The sequence below is a fragment of the Oenanthe melanoleuca genome, chromosome 6 (genome assembly GCF_029582105.1).
Source record: "Oenanthe melanoleuca isolate GR-GAL-2019-014 chromosome 6, OMel1.0, whole genome shotgun sequence".
Lineage (NCBI taxonomy): Eukaryota > Metazoa > Chordata > Aves > Passeriformes > Muscicapidae > Oenanthe > Oenanthe melanoleuca.
The window spans coordinates 28909525-28926700 of NC_079340.1; positions in this window are offsets into that span (position 1 = coordinate 28909525).

The window sequence follows — 17176 nt, forward strand, 5'->3', positions numbered from 1 at the left end:
AAAAAGGAAAATAGATTGTAGGAGCCCAGGAGACTCCAGCAGAGCTGACCTGTGCTTCCTGCATGGCTTTGCCTCTCCATGGCAGCATGGAGAGCTGGAGGGCATCAGTCTCCTGGGGGGACTGTGGTCTGGGATTCACCAGGAAGCCAAAAGGTTCTTTGAGGCACTCCCAGCTCCTTCTCTGCTACCTTTACCAGCTAGCAAGCTGGATAAAGAAAAGCAATGTTGCTCCCAGTTTCCCTCTCTGTATTATCACAGGACCACAAAGGTTGGAGGAGACTTTCACAATCACTTAGCCCATCTGTCAAAACCCAGCAGCACCACCACCAGCCCTGAACCAAATCTCCAAGTACCCCATCCAGATGGCTCTTGAACTTTTCCAGAGACAGTAATTCCACCACCACCCTGGGCAACCCAATGTTTAACACTCGTTCAGCAAATTTTTTTTTTTGTGATATTGAATCTGAACCTTCCTTGAGGCAACTTCAGGCCATTTTTTCACCTGAGACATGGCAGAAAAGACCAACACCATCTCACTCCACCCTCCTGCCAGGGAGCTGCAGGGAGCAGTGATGTCCCCTCTGAGCATCCTGTTCTCCACACCACACACCCCCAGATCCCCCAGGCTCCTCTCAGGTATTCACCAGACCCTTCACCAGCTTCACTGCCTGTTTTCATCATATTCCTGACCTGAAACCAGGGCAGCTGTGGATATCAGCTACCCCCCAGGCAAGGAAAAGCTGGAGCTGTGGGAGGGGGCTGCACTTTCACACTTTGATCCTGCAAATCCTCAAGTCCTGCCCCAACTCTCAGTGGCTCCAGCAGAAATGGAATCACGTTAAAAATCCCCCATGGAATATACACTTCTGCAATCACCCTCACCTGAAATAAAGAAAAAAACCCCTGGTTTTCCTGTGCCAGGCCAGGCTTTGGCTCGACTCTGGGAATTTCCTACAGGATTTGTGTCCCGTGAGAAGAGGCATTAGGGTTGCCAGTTTGAAATATGACAAAACCCAGGTGCCTTGGTGGAATGGACCCTGCCCACCTCAGCTCCATCCACACATGTGTGGTGCTTGGGGTAACAACTGCCAAGCCTACAGTAAAAGAGGCCAGGCAGGAAGGCAGCCACATGGCTACTCTAAATGATATTAATAAGACTTTATAAAAAAGTTAAAAGCACAACCTAGCTTTTCAAAGTGTTTCTTCGAGATCTCTACATATGTATAGGTGTTTCATGTCTATGAGATAGAGGCTTGGGGTAAATTTAATACAGTATTCTTTTCAGCCTAAGAATTTTTTATTATTTTTTATTCCCCCTGAAAGCTGTTGATATAAACTGGGACTCATTAAAAACACCTTGTGTTTTGCTTGCAGAGATCCTGAATTTATGTCATTTCCTGGATCATTAGGAAATAATGTAGCATCAGCAAATGTTCTGGAGGAGCCCTATCTTGCAAGGAACAGAATATTCCTGCTGCAGTGGAGGGCAGTAAAAGGGTGCTTAGCACCTTCCAGGAGATGCTGAGCTTCTCTGCCCAGCCAAAGTCCAGAGATAGCATTCCCAAAGGACAGATACAAGGATATTAAAAAAGACTTTGATCAAAGAAATATTGCTTCTTTCCTCCTTTCACTAAGCAGATGTGCAACGTGTCTTGGGAAAGAAATAGAAAAATTCCTGAGTGATTTATTTGATGAACCTAGTTTTAACCCAGGTTATTGCATGCCTGATATGGTGATGCTGGTTATTAGTTTCCAGTTGAAAATGACCAGATAGAGAACATATTCACTTCATCAATATAATACATTTATTGGTTGTCAAGAGAGTCACATCACACAGATATGTAAATCTGTCACTTTGTCTTAAAAGTGTATTTCTCTATTACAATGTTTCTTGATGTATGTTTTAAGGCAGTAAGGCCTTTTAAATATTAAATAAAAAACAAGACAAGGGGGAAGATTTGTCTGTTCAATCACAGGATTTAAAACATTAAAAGCAGATGCATCATTTATAAAAGTAGGATTTTATCAAATGCCATAGCAAATGAAAGAATCATATCTACCATATGTAGATATGTGAATTAAAGAAACCTTATTTCCCAGGAAAATTAACAAACCCTTTTGCTAGCCTTAAGGTGGATTAGTCCATGGTGCTGGTTACTAGTTGACCACAAATCTCAATTTGCTGCATCAAAAGTGAAACAGAATAGATTCTTTGTTTAAAATACTTGTAAAAAATATTTATTAGTCTGTTTATAAGTCCATGGCAATAGTGCTAATTTTGAAAAAAAAAATACACAGCGGAAGGAACTCAGAGAAGTTTAATTGTAATTAAATTCTGTTCTTCACCATTAAAAACTGTGAGAACTATCAATAACAAGAAATATTTAAAATAGCAAGAAATTTGCTAAATCAATATTTATCCCTTCAAAATGTGCAAAACTGAATTTTTCAAATTGTGATGACATTCTATATTTCAAAACAAAAACATAACAACTACAGCTCAACATGTTATGGTGCAAATCCTTCACAAGGGTCCAGTCCTGCATTGAGGGGGTGTGGCTTTTTAACAATTGCCCCTGATCTGGGCAGAGTAAGGACCCTGAAATACTGAACCAGAGAATCATTTTCCTTTCTTAAGCACGTTTTTGGTGATAGGACAGAGCAATAGGGTACAGAACCCACTTGAGTCAACATGAAGCCAACAATGATTACAGTGAGATTTGTATCAGGCTCTAAAGATGCTTGACAATGTAAGATAGAAATTATGATGAATGAGAAGAAACATTATTTATTTTAATTGTCTAACAGTAAATTAATTAGTGTGTGTGTTAGGTATCACAGTAGAAATGCAGAGGAAGTGCATGAGACCTCCATTTGCCACAGAAAAAAATTCTGTTACTGCATGGATCCCTCATCCAGCAGACCCTCCATATGTAAAACTGAACTTAAAAACCTTCTCTGTTTGCAGTGCCCCTGGAATCAGTGCTGTGTCATCTTGGTTGAAACACATGGTAATTTACCAGTGGTTGTCCTGGCTGAAAAGGATATTGGTAGCACAGAGGAGAGCATGTACCCCCCGTGGACACTTTATCCAGGATCTCTCCATCCTGCAGAGATTTCCAGGTTTTGCACAGTTGAGCTGCAGGATCCTGGATGTAGCAGCACTCACACAACCCCTCCCCTTTCCCAGCAGAGGGAACACACCCTGGGAATTTATTTGGGGTTTGTGGTAACCCCACTGGTGACCCTGGGCTGTGCAGTTCCCCTCAAAGGATGGGGCTCAGCTGTGGGGAGGGAGCTCACAGGTGGTCAGTAGCTAGCAAAGGGTTGTGGTTATGGCTCAGGATAAAGAATATCCTTCCTGATATGCAGTGTGTAGATTGCCTGCCTGTGTCCCATCCCCTGCTGCACCTGCCTGTCCCTTTCCACCCCCCCAGCCCCACTGCTGGCCCTTTACCTGTGCCTTGTCCTCTGTCCTTGCCTGCATCCTGGCTTTCCCTGGCTCCTGTCCATGCACAACTCCTGCCTGCACTCAGCATAGGAGGAGTAGTAGCTTTTATTACTCTCAGTCCTTTATTAATGCCACATGTGCTGTTGTAAGGTTAAGTTATTAAGTGATATCCAATAATTGTTTCTGCTCTAAAGTGGACATTTCATTTAACTATACTCATGTGGATCTGTTTCAGTGCCATTTATCACGACCACATTTAAGGAAAGATTTCAATAGGCTGTTTCTCTCTTTCCTTTCTTTAACATAACTAGACCTAAAAGGTCCCAGTCAAAAATTAAATACAATTACCTTTGCACCAGCATAAGGGAATGTGGGGCTTTCATGCACTTTGGAAGTTAAAATACAGATTTTACTGGGCTATCATCTCTGCTGCAGAGTTAATTTTACTGTATGTGTGCACTTGCTGGAAATGCTTACACGAAAGCACACAATGACCTGTTTAGTTTGCAGAAGAAAATGATGTCATTTGCAAGTAAGCTTTCAGCTGTGATATTTTATAATTGTTTAGATGAAAACCTGATAATCCTCTACTCCTTCACATAAACTGCAATCCATCTTAAAAACTGCGATAATTCATAAAACCTGCAGCTTAATAAACTAACAAACCCCAGGCCTATGTTATTTTAAGGGAAGTCAATCTTTGATCAGCCAAGCTGAAATGGGTCTGATAAGTGGAGGCCTTACTCACAGGGAGCAGCACTCCAGTTTGTTATTGCTATTTGCTCATCATCCTCAAGTGCAAAATAAGCAGAAGTCTTTCCGAGCTTCTTATCTCTTTTCACTTTCTTCTCTAGATCTCTGTCGCTTTAATCCAGCATGTCTGCTGCTGGTTAACAAGGAAATCCTGTGTCAATTATCGCCAACAACTTCCTGCTGTGAAGCTGTGGGGAATCAAAGCTTTTGAGAGCCTTTTTCACACCAGAGAGTAGTGCAGGGCCTAATTAAATGGCCCTCATATCCTGCAGCCTACTGGTGGCCAAATGATAGAGAGCTAATGAATGATAACCTAATTTTTTTTCCAAGAATTGTTTTGATTCTTCCGGTCAGTTGTGCTTATTGAGTGGCAGCTCATTGTTCATACTTGAGGCTGGGGAGGGTGTCAAAAGGTGGAGCTGGGGAGAGATACCAATCTGCTGGGTTTATTGTGTGCACATCTTCGATTATATAAATATATATATTGCATATCGGGAAGGATATTTGTTAAAATTGCTTTGCAGAAATGTGTTGCCCTCTTTGCTTGATATGAATTGCTTTGGTGACTCTTATACACATGTGGGCTGCAAAATTGTCCTATAAATCCCCCTCATAAATGCTATCTCTAGAATATTATTTTTACAGAATCACAGAATAAGGTATCTGCCATCGCTCGCACACAGCTGCTCCAGTTCCTCCTCCTCTCATTTTCCTATTTTTTTTTCCCCTTCTAAAATATTTCTATGAAGAACTTGATCTGCTGCCCAAACAAAACTGCAGCTTTTGTATGGCTGCTGCTTAAGATTAACTAACCTCACGCTAAAGTTGCAGATAAAAGAAATCCGAATTTGTGCACCTCGGCTGGGTTTGGGCTCAGACAAGCCCTGTGTGCCTCTGCCTGCACAGGGATGCTGATCTCTGACCTGCCCCATGCTGAGCACAACCTGCAGCAGTGCAGGGTGACCAGCAACAAAAGAGCCTCATATAAAAGGAATAAATAAAATACCTGAGCAGTTAGCAAGGTACTCGTATTTAGCCCAATTGTTCATTTCTGAGCCTCCTATCCCGGTGCATGTGCATGAGGTGACAGACTTAGGGGTACCATGGGAGAGCTAACTTTGAATTTCCTGACTTTTATGGTTTTACATTACAACTTTAATGTTCCATTAACATAGTTTTTTGTAGTTAATTTCCTTAGGGAGCTTGGAAGAGTTCAGGTTGGGGAGGGTTTTTTTGTTTTATTTTTTTAAATAAAAGCAGGAGGTTCGAGAAAGATGGTCAAGTCTGCTCAGCTGCCTTGAAACAGGATTTTGTAGGACTTTTTTTTTTTTTTTTTTTCCTAGAGAAACAAATACAAAAGGCCAACCAGAATTATGCATGCCTGCTTTCCAATTCTGAAAAGCTCAGGGCCTGTCCTACCCCATTCCATATCCAGAGTTCTGGGTGAAACTGCCTGACATAAGATCCTATTTCAAGATTTTTTTAAGTGGTTTGGGTTGTTTGATGCTTTCTGGGTCAGATGAGTAAGAACATACCATGGGTTTAAAGAGTGCTCTCCTTTGGACTGTGAGCATTATGTGTCAGGTCCTTCATTTGTTAATTTTTTTTTCAGTAAAAATTTCAGGAATTTTTTATTTTTATGTGCTTGAGGCTTTTAATGTTCAAAATTCCAGCTTAGCTGGATGCAAAGGAAGTTAACTCTGAATCAAACTGAGAAGTCTCCCATAATCACATGACTCCATGGGCTGTGGATTCAGGAAAAACACAAGTGATTAAAGTTATCAAGAGCCAAGCAAGAGGTTTCACAAACTACCTCAGTTCTCCTTTGCACTCATTGACACAGTGAGCATTTGTTACCCCATGGAGTGCAAATTTTATTTGCTAGTTTTGAAGCTAATTAAATAGTTTCATAGTTCAGGATATTGCCCATTGCAGTGCATTGACAGGTGATTTTTTGCTATACAGTTGATGCAATTAATTCTTATGCATATTTGTATATTTTTTCCATGGGTACAGTTTTTCCTTTCAAATAGGATTGAAAAACCCCAAACACACTAATTGCAGGTTTTTTTCCAGGTTTGAAAGCACAGTTTTTATAATTTTCACTCACAATCTACCCCCACCCCACTGAAATAAAGCCTTGAAATACCCATTTCCCTTAGCCATTAATAGTGCTGGTGGATATTTTTAACTGATGACATACAGAGACGAGGTTAAAAAGAAATTGATTTTAAACAGTCATTCTGTGCTTTCACCAAAAGTGCCAAAAATGTTTTAGGGCTTACAAATGATGGCCCAGATTTTAATTCCACCTTCAACAGTATAAATTTAATACTCTGCATAAACCAGATTTTGATCTGTCTTTTTCAAAATTTCAAATGTATTTTTTAATAAAAAAATCAATAAATACAGCTTCAAATCCCATGGGGAGGTTTACCTGACAATGTAAAGGGCTAAACAGCTCCAAGGATTTGATAATAATTCACTGCAAGAATATTCCAGCTAGTTGCATTTGTTTTTTTCTACCCAGGCCTAACCTATTCCTTTTATTAAAAATGATAAAGATTTGATTGTGCCTCCATTTTAAACATCACTGCACCAGGTCTGATACAAATTTATTAATTTTTTTTTTCTTTCCTGGTCTGCTGCTCAGATGGAAGCAGAGAGTATTTGCTTCTATTCACACCATACACCAAACTATGAATATTATTTCAGTTATGATTTCCTATGTGTCTGTACTAAGGAAAGAGTGGAAATAAAGGACAAAACCAATAAAGATTCAAAACCAAAAGCATATGTATGGGAGAGTAATACACAAAACAAAACAGGGGCTGTTAAACAGATGACTCTGCTGAATTGTAAAATATTCCACGTTTTGGCAACTTTGAAATGCTACACTTTCTGTGTTTCATCTATTAATCATTTGTAGGGACTTTTTTGGTTAGCCAAAATACAAAGTATTCCCTAATTGCCTTACTGGTTGTGTGCATGTAACTCCAGCCATAACTACGTCAACAAATATGATGGAAAAACAAGGAAGTGGCAATAAATTAAAAATTATCAGCCACCAATAAGCATCAGAAAAAAATGACAGATTCTTAGGCAAGTAGCAATAAACTAGACTATAAAAAAATCAGGAAACAGACTGGCTGAGTGTCTAGAAAATGCTAGGAATAAAATAAAAGGACAATATTGGTGGAAAGTTTTCAGACAAATATTAATTGCTTCACCATTGAAATGAAATAATGGAAAGCTAAAAAAATCCAAGCAAGTCTGTAAGAGACAAATCCCAGCAGATCATGAACAGACAAAATTTCCAACACCAAATAAAATGTTGTTCCCTCTTAGGCTCCACATTACTACCTCCCTTTGGGAGGGTACAAAAACTGACAGAACCAGTTATTCCAATTAAAAAATAATACTAAGAAAGTATCTGCATATTAAATAACACAGCTGTAAAGTAAACATAAAAGTCAGCAGAAGAACAGTAAAAATACCTTTGCTCATGGCAATATGCTATTCATTTAGTTGCCTGCAGAGTATCACTCATGAGTCCTTAAAGTACTGTCACAACAAATCATTGGAAACTGATGAATACACAATCCAGGATCCCAAACAACAAACTATTACAAACTATCTATGTGTGAAAAGACTGCTGGAAATTCCTCTAAGCCTCTGTAAATAGCTTTGAGTGAGACTGGTTGAGGGCCAGATGCCCACCAGAGGCAAATCCCAATTTTTAACTTCATTATGGCTGCACATCTCCTACCCTTAAAGGCTTTTCCTTTCTGAAAATGGGAAGCCTTAGTTTTTCTCTCTCCAATCAGGAAACAAAAGCAATGTTACCTCTTGGTCCAGCCAGAATATATGCAAGGTAATAATACCATAAATATGATGTGAAGTTTTAAAAACTGGATAAAATTTAGTAGTTGTTGTTCGATAGCTCTTTTGGAAGCAGAGCATCAAAATGAAAAAGCAATCCAAATTGGCCTGGGCAACATGATCTCACCACAAAGTTTACATTTAAACTTTATGTTCCTTTATAGAGGTTTATATTTTACACAGAGTATCTCCAAGAGCTCCACAATAGCAGCAGAAGAGCCAATACAGTTATATGTGTATTACAAACACATGGCACTTGCTTGGCTTTCTCCAGCTGGAGACACATCCTGAGGTGTATGGGGGGAAGAAAAAGAGAGAAATATTTTTTAAATCTTAAAAGGGTACATTTTTTTCTTTATTTTTTCTTTTTTTTTCATTTTCAAAATATGTTCCCTCTTTTTTCCCTTGACTTCCCAAACTACCTCATCTGTAAAGTGGCCATACAAATTTATTTATTTTATATGTAATCATTAATCAACCCATTGAGTGTTAGGGATATTCAGATTAAGGACAAACAAAAGTTACCAAGCATTCTATTATCTTAACTATATTTGGAATGCTGATGCTTAGTGAATTGAGGTGCCAGGATCGTGGAAATCAAAACAAATTTGCTACAGAGCAATGGGGGGAAGGATGTCTGAGTGCCAAGGATGTGGCTGACCCTGTGAAATAGAGATTCATGCTGCTGATCACTAAAACTGCTTTCCTAACAGGTGAGGGATTGTTTCAAGGTGAAGCTGTGGCAGAATAGTGGAAACCTTGCTCCACAGTGGGGCTAATGCACTGAGCTGAGCAGAACTCGGGCATTTCAGTAATTCAAGCAAAGCACGGCCCTTTGAAAGCACTTTCCATCCACAGAAATGAGATTTGCTACATTTGGAGATTTTAGGGCAGGATGACTCTAAAAAAGTGCTGAAATTTTTTGAGAGGAGATGTTTTTTTCTTGTGATTTGCAGGATATTTTGGATTGTTTCCCCCCACCCCCAAAGCATAAGCCACAACTTCCATAAGAGCCTAACTTTCTTTAAATGGTGGAAACAGTAGGAGCACAATCAAACACCTCTACTTCTTTTCCTTCTTTTTTTTAACTGAAAAACAGAAACATAAACATGAGGATATTTTTTAGGGAAATCTCAGGATTCTGAAAATATGCAGAGCATTTGAATTTACAGCAAAGCAGAGTGTCTCAGACTGATTCCCTTCACGATTTTCTCCCCTTCTCCTCTCTTTTTTTCCCTTCTTGTCTGAAACAAACTGATTATCAAGGCTTGCTCAGTCAGCCTAATGCTTTACAACATGAGGGACTAAACTCAGTAGACATTCTGCTTTGGTAACTGTGAACATCACATCTTCTCTTCCAGGAATAGTGGTTCCAAATGTCAATAGCTGTTTTAGCCATGTTTGATAGGTAAAGTAATGTCTGAGATGGTGCTTCTCAGACCCCAGCTATAAATGAGGATTACCAACAATTTTTATGCATTTTGTTATAAACTGAGACCAACTGTGAAGTGACACTGACATGTACCAGCAAAAAACCGACAAAAATCAAATACTTTTCTATGCCAATTGTGCACAAAGAGTTGGATCTAAGCATTATTATAGCAGAGCCTTTCATGTTGCTATAGCCATGGTTGTGTTTGCATTTCCATAATAAAACCTATTTTCAGGGGGTTTATAACTCGGCTGTAAGAAATTTACTCTTTGCTCCAACTTGGCATAACAAGGTATCAGCTGGAGAGCTGCAGTCCTCGATCTTTTACATTCCCTGTCTGCTGCAGGAAGAAAGGATTTGTTTCCTTACTTGTAGTTGTTTGCTGAAATTCCTTCTGAAACTCAGGCATGCTTGGATGGCCTGTCAGTCCAAGACAGTGGACCAAAGCCCAGTTCCAAGAGTCTGCCAGCAGAAGTCCTGCTGGAGAGGAACTAGGGGAAATGCACATGGATCTGGTTACCAGGAGATGGATGTGAGAGGAGGTTTTCTAAAAAACAACCCCAAATCAACCTCTTGGTGTCCATTCCTTCACAGGCTGGGCAAGGGATCGCTTGTCATAGCACAGAAATGCACATTTTTCAGGATTGCATGTTTGGGGGGAAAAAAAGTGGGAGAAGTCACGCAGGAAAAACTGAAAAAAAAAAAAAATTAGTTTTTCAGAGAGTGGGGGAGCAGCCTGGCTTTTCACAAAATGGTTTTAGACTGTAAGTTCAGTCTGTTCTCTGAGCACGGGGACCACAGGGAACTACAGCTGCTGTGCTGTGGGTGGTGGGAGAGAGCGAGATGGGATTTTTTTCAGCTCCTTTTCAGACAGCTGGAGCGTGAGAAGTTGGAAAATGGATGGATGAGAGTAGAGGCTGTGCTCAGCTGGAGCCTCTGCAGAGGTTGGTACAGCAGGTAATGGGCTCCAGGGACCCTGTGTGCAGCAGCTGCACCAGGTTCCCCACTGGAGCTCTTCCAAGAAACATGGCTTATTTCTTGGGGGACTGCAGGTAAAACTAGGAGTCAGGAAGTAATAAAACCTCATTATTGCTATTTATTGTTAGTAAACATTTCTGCAATGGTAATGTGTGGAGGTGCCAGCCAGGTACTGGCTGTTTCTGCGTCTCGCTCTCTATCTCAGCAGGGTCCCTCTGTGGTGAGCACAAGGAATATGCAGGATGTCTGGGCTTCCCTTTGCCTTTGTATGGCCTGATCCTTTGTAAGAGCTCACCATCAGGAGGATGGGGTCTCATCTTGAGCCCTGCAGGAGGATCTGGCACAGACACTGCACTCCCCAGTACCTGCAGCACAAAATCACCGATTTAAGGAGGGAGTAGGGGGAGGGGGTGAGAGACCAAACAAATCTTTACAAGCTGCAAAGTTACTCTATCTACAAGGCACAGACAGAGCCAGAACCATGGGGAGCACAGGATGGAAACAATCTGCAGAGCAGATTTGCCTGGAGCTATGCTGCCTTTGGAAGGAGATAGTGCTGGCAGCAGGGGAGGGACGGGATGCAGGGCTCACCTGTGGGCAGGTGCTGCCCACACCACCCTCCCTTCTCCCTGCTCTTACCAGGGTGAGATTCCCTCCACAGGGGACTAAGGCTGGTCCTTTTTACACCTGGCAGTCCCTAAAGAGCTTTTGGAGGAGTGACTGCATTTGTCTGTGGCACTGAGGTTGGGTATCTATTTACCCATCAAGTGATTTTTCTATTCCTTCCCATTTCTCAACACATCTGGGTGGGAAAGGATGTCAGGGGCTGTTGGGGAAATGCTCCTCCCAGGCAGGAGGAGAAAGATGTCCTGCCTGCCCTGGGCTTTCCAGCCAGGCCCTGTGATGCTGGAGGATGCAGGGGGACACAGGTGGGTGCAGGGACCAGGAGGACTGTGAGAATTTGGTGACCAGAGGATGGCACCTGTCAAATTGATGTCCCTCCCTCTCCCCAGAACTCCCCACATCATTTAAAATCCACTTTAAAACACAATCAGTGCATCCACTGCATTGCTTTGGGGCTCTGCTGTGCCCCTTACTTGCACAGGGCAAAGCAATGCTGCCCTTAGGAAAAGGGCTAATTCCAGCCTAAACATCCTGAAATACCCTCAATTATTGTTCAAAATTATTGTAATTGTCTTTAAGTGTGACACACATTTGGTGTCTGTGTGTATTTTAAATGCAATTTGAAAATCTAGCACAGAAGATAAATTTTCCTAACAAGATGTGATAGAGAATTCATGGCAGGCATAAAAGGCTATCAAAGGAAATGCTGCATTTGGATCTTTTGTGCCATATATATGAAATGTGCAAAGTGATTATAAATCCTACATAACAAAGCTGTCCATTTATGAGATGAATGCTGCTAAAAAAAGTCTTCTGATATTCTGATTGTGTCAGGTAAAAATTGATCCCTGCTGGGCCAAATTCACCTCTGAAATAACTTAATTTTATCATGGAGAATGCATTTATTCTGTGTATTTAAATATTTTCTATACTGCAAATAATACTATGATAAATTTATATAATGAGATGATTTCCTAAAGTATCTTAAAAAAAACCCCAAACATTTAATTTGGTCTCAGCTCATATTTTAGTATTTGGCTTAAATTTAATATTTGACTTAGATTTTAACTAAAATTTAAGTAAATTTTTAACTAAAATTTAGATATTATGTCAAGATGCGATTTCACATAAATCCATTATAAGAGTAAAAAATGAACACACCTGTTCCACAGAAAGCCAAGTAACCATGATAAACTGCATTTATTGCAATGAGCTTCAAGCACATCCACCCTACCTTTAGGACTCGTTAATTCATCTTTGGGTTGGATTATTTTTAATTGGTGTATATTTCTTTTGACAGTGACAATTTCTTAAGATATGAATGGTGCTGCCCTGGGAATTTTGAAGGACCTCTCTTGGGTTTTATTTGCAATGAGAGATACTGAGAAAAAGGAATTAACAAGCAGGGGTTACCTCCCAGTTCACTAAATATGGCTTTACTCTTTAAGAGCAAGGGGTTTTAGCAGTGCTGTGAGATACTAAAATTATTTTTAACCATGTTGTGTCCATGTCTACACAAAGGGCTGAGCCACGTCCAGCTCTACGTGCATGGAAACACTGTCAGACAGGAGATGCTCTCTGGTAGACTTACACTTCTTTACCAGTCTGGGCTAAATTCTACTTAAATAACAAAAAAAAACCAATGTCCTTTTCATCTTCCCATTCCCACAGACAATCCTCTTCTACGATCTCAGTGACCAGAGCCCCATTTATATGTTGGTGGGTGTAGAAGAAATAACACGATGGGCAGAGTTCCCTTCCACCTTCTCCTTTTCCCACCAAACAAGCAGCGTGGGGGAGGCTGGTCCCATCTTCCTCCTGCTTTGCTCATCCCTGGATGCCTCTCTCCTCAGAAGATGGGTTTCACAGTAAGCATAACCTTTGCCAAACTGTCATAGCAACAACAGTAAAATGGCTACATCTGTGTTTAAATGGATTTGCTAGGACTTATGGGTTTTTTTTTTTTTTTTTTCCCTCCCCATGTGAAAATGTACTTCCCAGGAATAAGAAATGAAAACCTGCAAGGAAAGGCAATGTGAGTTAACACTTACCAGCTGGAAGAGGGAGAGAGTGAGAGCAAATAGCAGCGAGTTCATTCAAAAGCTGTAGCAGCTTGTTTTTGTGAAATTCAAAGGATCAGTCCCAAAAAGGCAGGCTGGGGGGAAAAAAAAAAAAATCTGTTAGAGGGACAACTTCTTCCAGAGAGTTAATAGAGACCAGACAAAGAGGAAGGCACTCCCTGACCTCAGACACTTTGCTGCAGAATGAAAAGGCAGTACCAGCTGTATGAAGGAAGATAGTATCTGACCAGGCTGAAATAGCCCTGTAATATTTTACTTCTGCAATAGCTCAGGAACAATTCCAGAACTCTGCCTGATTATCAGCCTAGTTCATGGCAGTCTTAAATTATAAGTGAAATGCATGGAACACTAACATGAAAAATGCTATTACTCATGTTTAGAGGTAATGTATGCTTTAATGTGGTGTGATAGGCTGTGTGTCAGGAAAGGGGTTCTGGCCACATCCCACCTCACACACGTTCTGCAGGGACACAGGGATCACTCCTGCACCCCTGATGCCTGTCAGGGGCACCAAGTTCACCCCAAGGCTGGGGAAGGGCCAGGGGGGCTCCCCTGAGCAGAGAGAAGCAGCAGCAGCTGGTGGCAGTTACAGCTGGCACTAATTAATGCACCTAGAAGGTGCCCAAGGATAACAGAGTCCTCCTCAGATGCACCCCGAGAGGAGATTACTCTGCCGGAAATGGCCTTAATCCATCATCAATAGTACTTTGATTTATTCAGTTTTCCATTTGATCCTAAACCTCTGGGGGGTGTGTGCATTTCTCAAAAGTTCTGAGAGGCAATGGCAACAATAAAAAGTACACTCGAGTTCCAAAATGGAAATGAAAATAATAACTCCAGAGACAGAGTTCTCTGCTCTCCCTGGGAAGGGACATCCCCAGCCTGTTGGAGGTGTAGCTGTTTCTTGCAGGCTCAGCCTCCAAAATATCCCCCAAACATCAGTGGTACCCCTGTAGCTGATGTGAGCTGCTCATGAATGCCAGTGAGTGTCAGCACAGTCCAGTAGTGCTTTTCCAACAAAAATTAATGACATCAAACATAATTATTTGCTCCTGCTGGTATGCTGAAAGTTAGAGATGCAAAGTCTGGAAAAGTTTCCAGTTCTAAAATATCAGGTCTAAAACAGAAGGCAAAGTCAACCTTCTTTTTTAACTTGTCATGAGAATGCAGAGAAAACAGAGGATATGGGTGAAAATAAAAATATCTTTCCAATAATTAATTTGGAAGAAAAACCAAGGCAGGGGGGTCAGGGGATTTTTGCTACTAAGGTTTTGAAAGTTTATATGTAAATAGATCATTAGGCATCATTAAAACGTTGGAATTCAAACTAGCCTCTTTTGAAAGGCATACATTGGTTTGCAGGACAGGAATATATTTCTTTAGTATGCATAATTTGGCAAGTCTGTGAAGATGTGCTCTTCAGATACTTCTGCATAGTCACAGATTATTGTGAATTGTCCCATTATCCAGCAAAAAGACAGAAAAAAATCTTCTTACATGGTTGAATTACATATCCTAAGTTTCGTCCTCTGATTAGACAAATAATATAAGGATTTGACAGAATGGCTTAAATTTTCTCTTCCTGAGCAGGGCCAAAAGCAGTTTAACAGATTAAATATCCTGATATTCTGATCACTTGGCTGTCTGCTGTGGCAAAGATTGGAAAGCCCCATGTGAAATCGTTATAGCCAATGTCCATTTGTATTTAAACCTGTGTGGAGATATCTAAGCAGGAGTTTGGAACAGCAGAGAGTGCAAGGCAGAGTTAGAGGACAGTCCAAGCACTGGTTCTGCTACAAGAGAGCAAGTGAAATAAACAGCCAACAGTGTCATCATTGGAAACTTCAGGCTCAGCTACTCACACATCTGTATTCACTCTCTGCTTTCTTTTCATGGTAGATCTGAGAGTTTTGTGCCCTGGAACCCCTGATACAAAAACTGAAACCTGGCTTGGTGGTAAAACCATTGCTCATGCCAGGAGGGAGCAGCACAAGACCTTTTGACCCAACAAATGTGTTCTTCAAATACTGAATTTTTGAAGCAAGCTCCTGTATATGAATCCCCTTGAGCAGCAGCAGGGATGAGGAAAGTCCTGAAGGATTGCTGTTCATCCCATGCCCACACTCCCACTGTATTTCCTTCAAATAACAAGGGCTGCACTTCTGCAGCATTGCTTGGATCAGCCTCACTTTAGAAACAGGAATCCTTAACTGAGCAATGAACTCATCCCAGGATCATTCACAGTCAGTGAAAGCAAATGTCACTTTATTTTTGTCTTCTAACCCTAATATACAATTTCTCTCCCCCTGCATGCAGTCACACAACTTATTATAGCTAGAAGTCTTGCAAAAGGCAAACATGCAGACTTTTCTACTTTTCATTGGCTTCAGAGTTCCTTGGCATTCACCTATCACCTTTAGCTCTTCTTGTCTCCCCTTATTTTCTTGTTATACACCAGCTGTTCTTCCTCGTATCTTTTTTTCAAGGGCAAAACTACAGGCCTAGCTCAGGCTCATAAAAGTGCTCATATCCATTCCCTGGCTTGTACATTTTTCTCTAAAAACATTCCCACACAGGAGTGGCTCTTGCAAAGCTTCAGAGAAGGTTTGTGTTCACTGGAGGGCAGCTTTGGATGAGGTTTCACCAAGGCTCTTCTCTGTTCTCCTTTTGGAGGAGACCACAGACAAACCCACCAAGAGGGGCTGGCTGCAGCAAGGGAGATCACAATACAAAAGTTCTGTACAATTGTTCTTCACAAAAATTCTATGCAGAAGTCATTAGGGAATGTCTGAGAAATGTTTGCACCAGCACTTAAAAACCTCTGGTTATTTAAGGACTGATTCTCCATCATCTTGGAGCTTGGTATGAATTTTGTTCTCAGCAAGATTTCCTTTAAGCTGCTCTGTTTGATGACAGATGTACATTAATATAAATAAAAACCTTACTGCTTTAAATAGCTGAATAACTGATTTTGAATATGTGTTTCATAATATGCACACAAACATTCCCATGTGAGTAAAACAGCTAGAGCAAAGAATTAATCATACAACTAGTTAAGTTAACCATGGCCTTATTTGCCTTATTTAACTTATTCACCCTAATTGTGCTGTTCATTAAACATACAAGATGGAAGATTGAAATGAGAAGTGAAAGAAAAAAAATCTATTCTAATAGCTCTAAAAAAAAAAAAAAGAAAAATTTGCCCATTTAAAAGGCTAACCTTTTCCATGGTATGTGGAACTTGGGGGGAAGACATTTTAACATGGCTGAGCTATTCCTTTCATACTTTACCTTTTTTGGCATTGGATTTGTTTTCATTGTTTGAAGAGGTAGGAAAAAAGGATGCTTAGAAAAGTTCTGGAAATACCTTAATGGTAAAATTAGAAAGAGAAATGAAACAAAGCCTTACATGTTAGTGGAGAGCACCATGAACCTCCTGACTGTAATACATTTTTCTCTGCCCAGTTTCTTCTCTTTTACTAATAAATTGTTAATATTAATAAAGATGAAGTGAAGCCCTCCCCAAAAGTACAAATACAACCAATCAATAATCAAATATCCCCTCCCTTAGCCATCAATTGGCACTGGATATGAAGTTCTTGTTATTAATGAGTTTGTGGGATAGGAGGAAACACAGCCCTGAAGATGAGCTTCCCAGTGCCAAGGCTCATGGCAAACATGCATCACAGTACTCAATGCTAAGAAAAACAAGGAGAAAAAAGCCAGGAGGTTGTTCCTAAACCCACAGCCAGCTAATGAGGTGATGTGGGTAATCAAATCTGCTGCTCATCAGAAATAACCCTGGTGACATGGGATAAAATGCAGGTGGATGTCAGGGAGTGTCAGTGCAGTCCTGAACACTGCAGCAAAATTCAGACTGCAGCTGGTATCAGCTCCTCAAGAGCAGCTGCTGAGACTGAACCCCAAAATCCAGGATATTTTGGAAAAGAAGGGTCAGATTCCCCAGCAGACCTT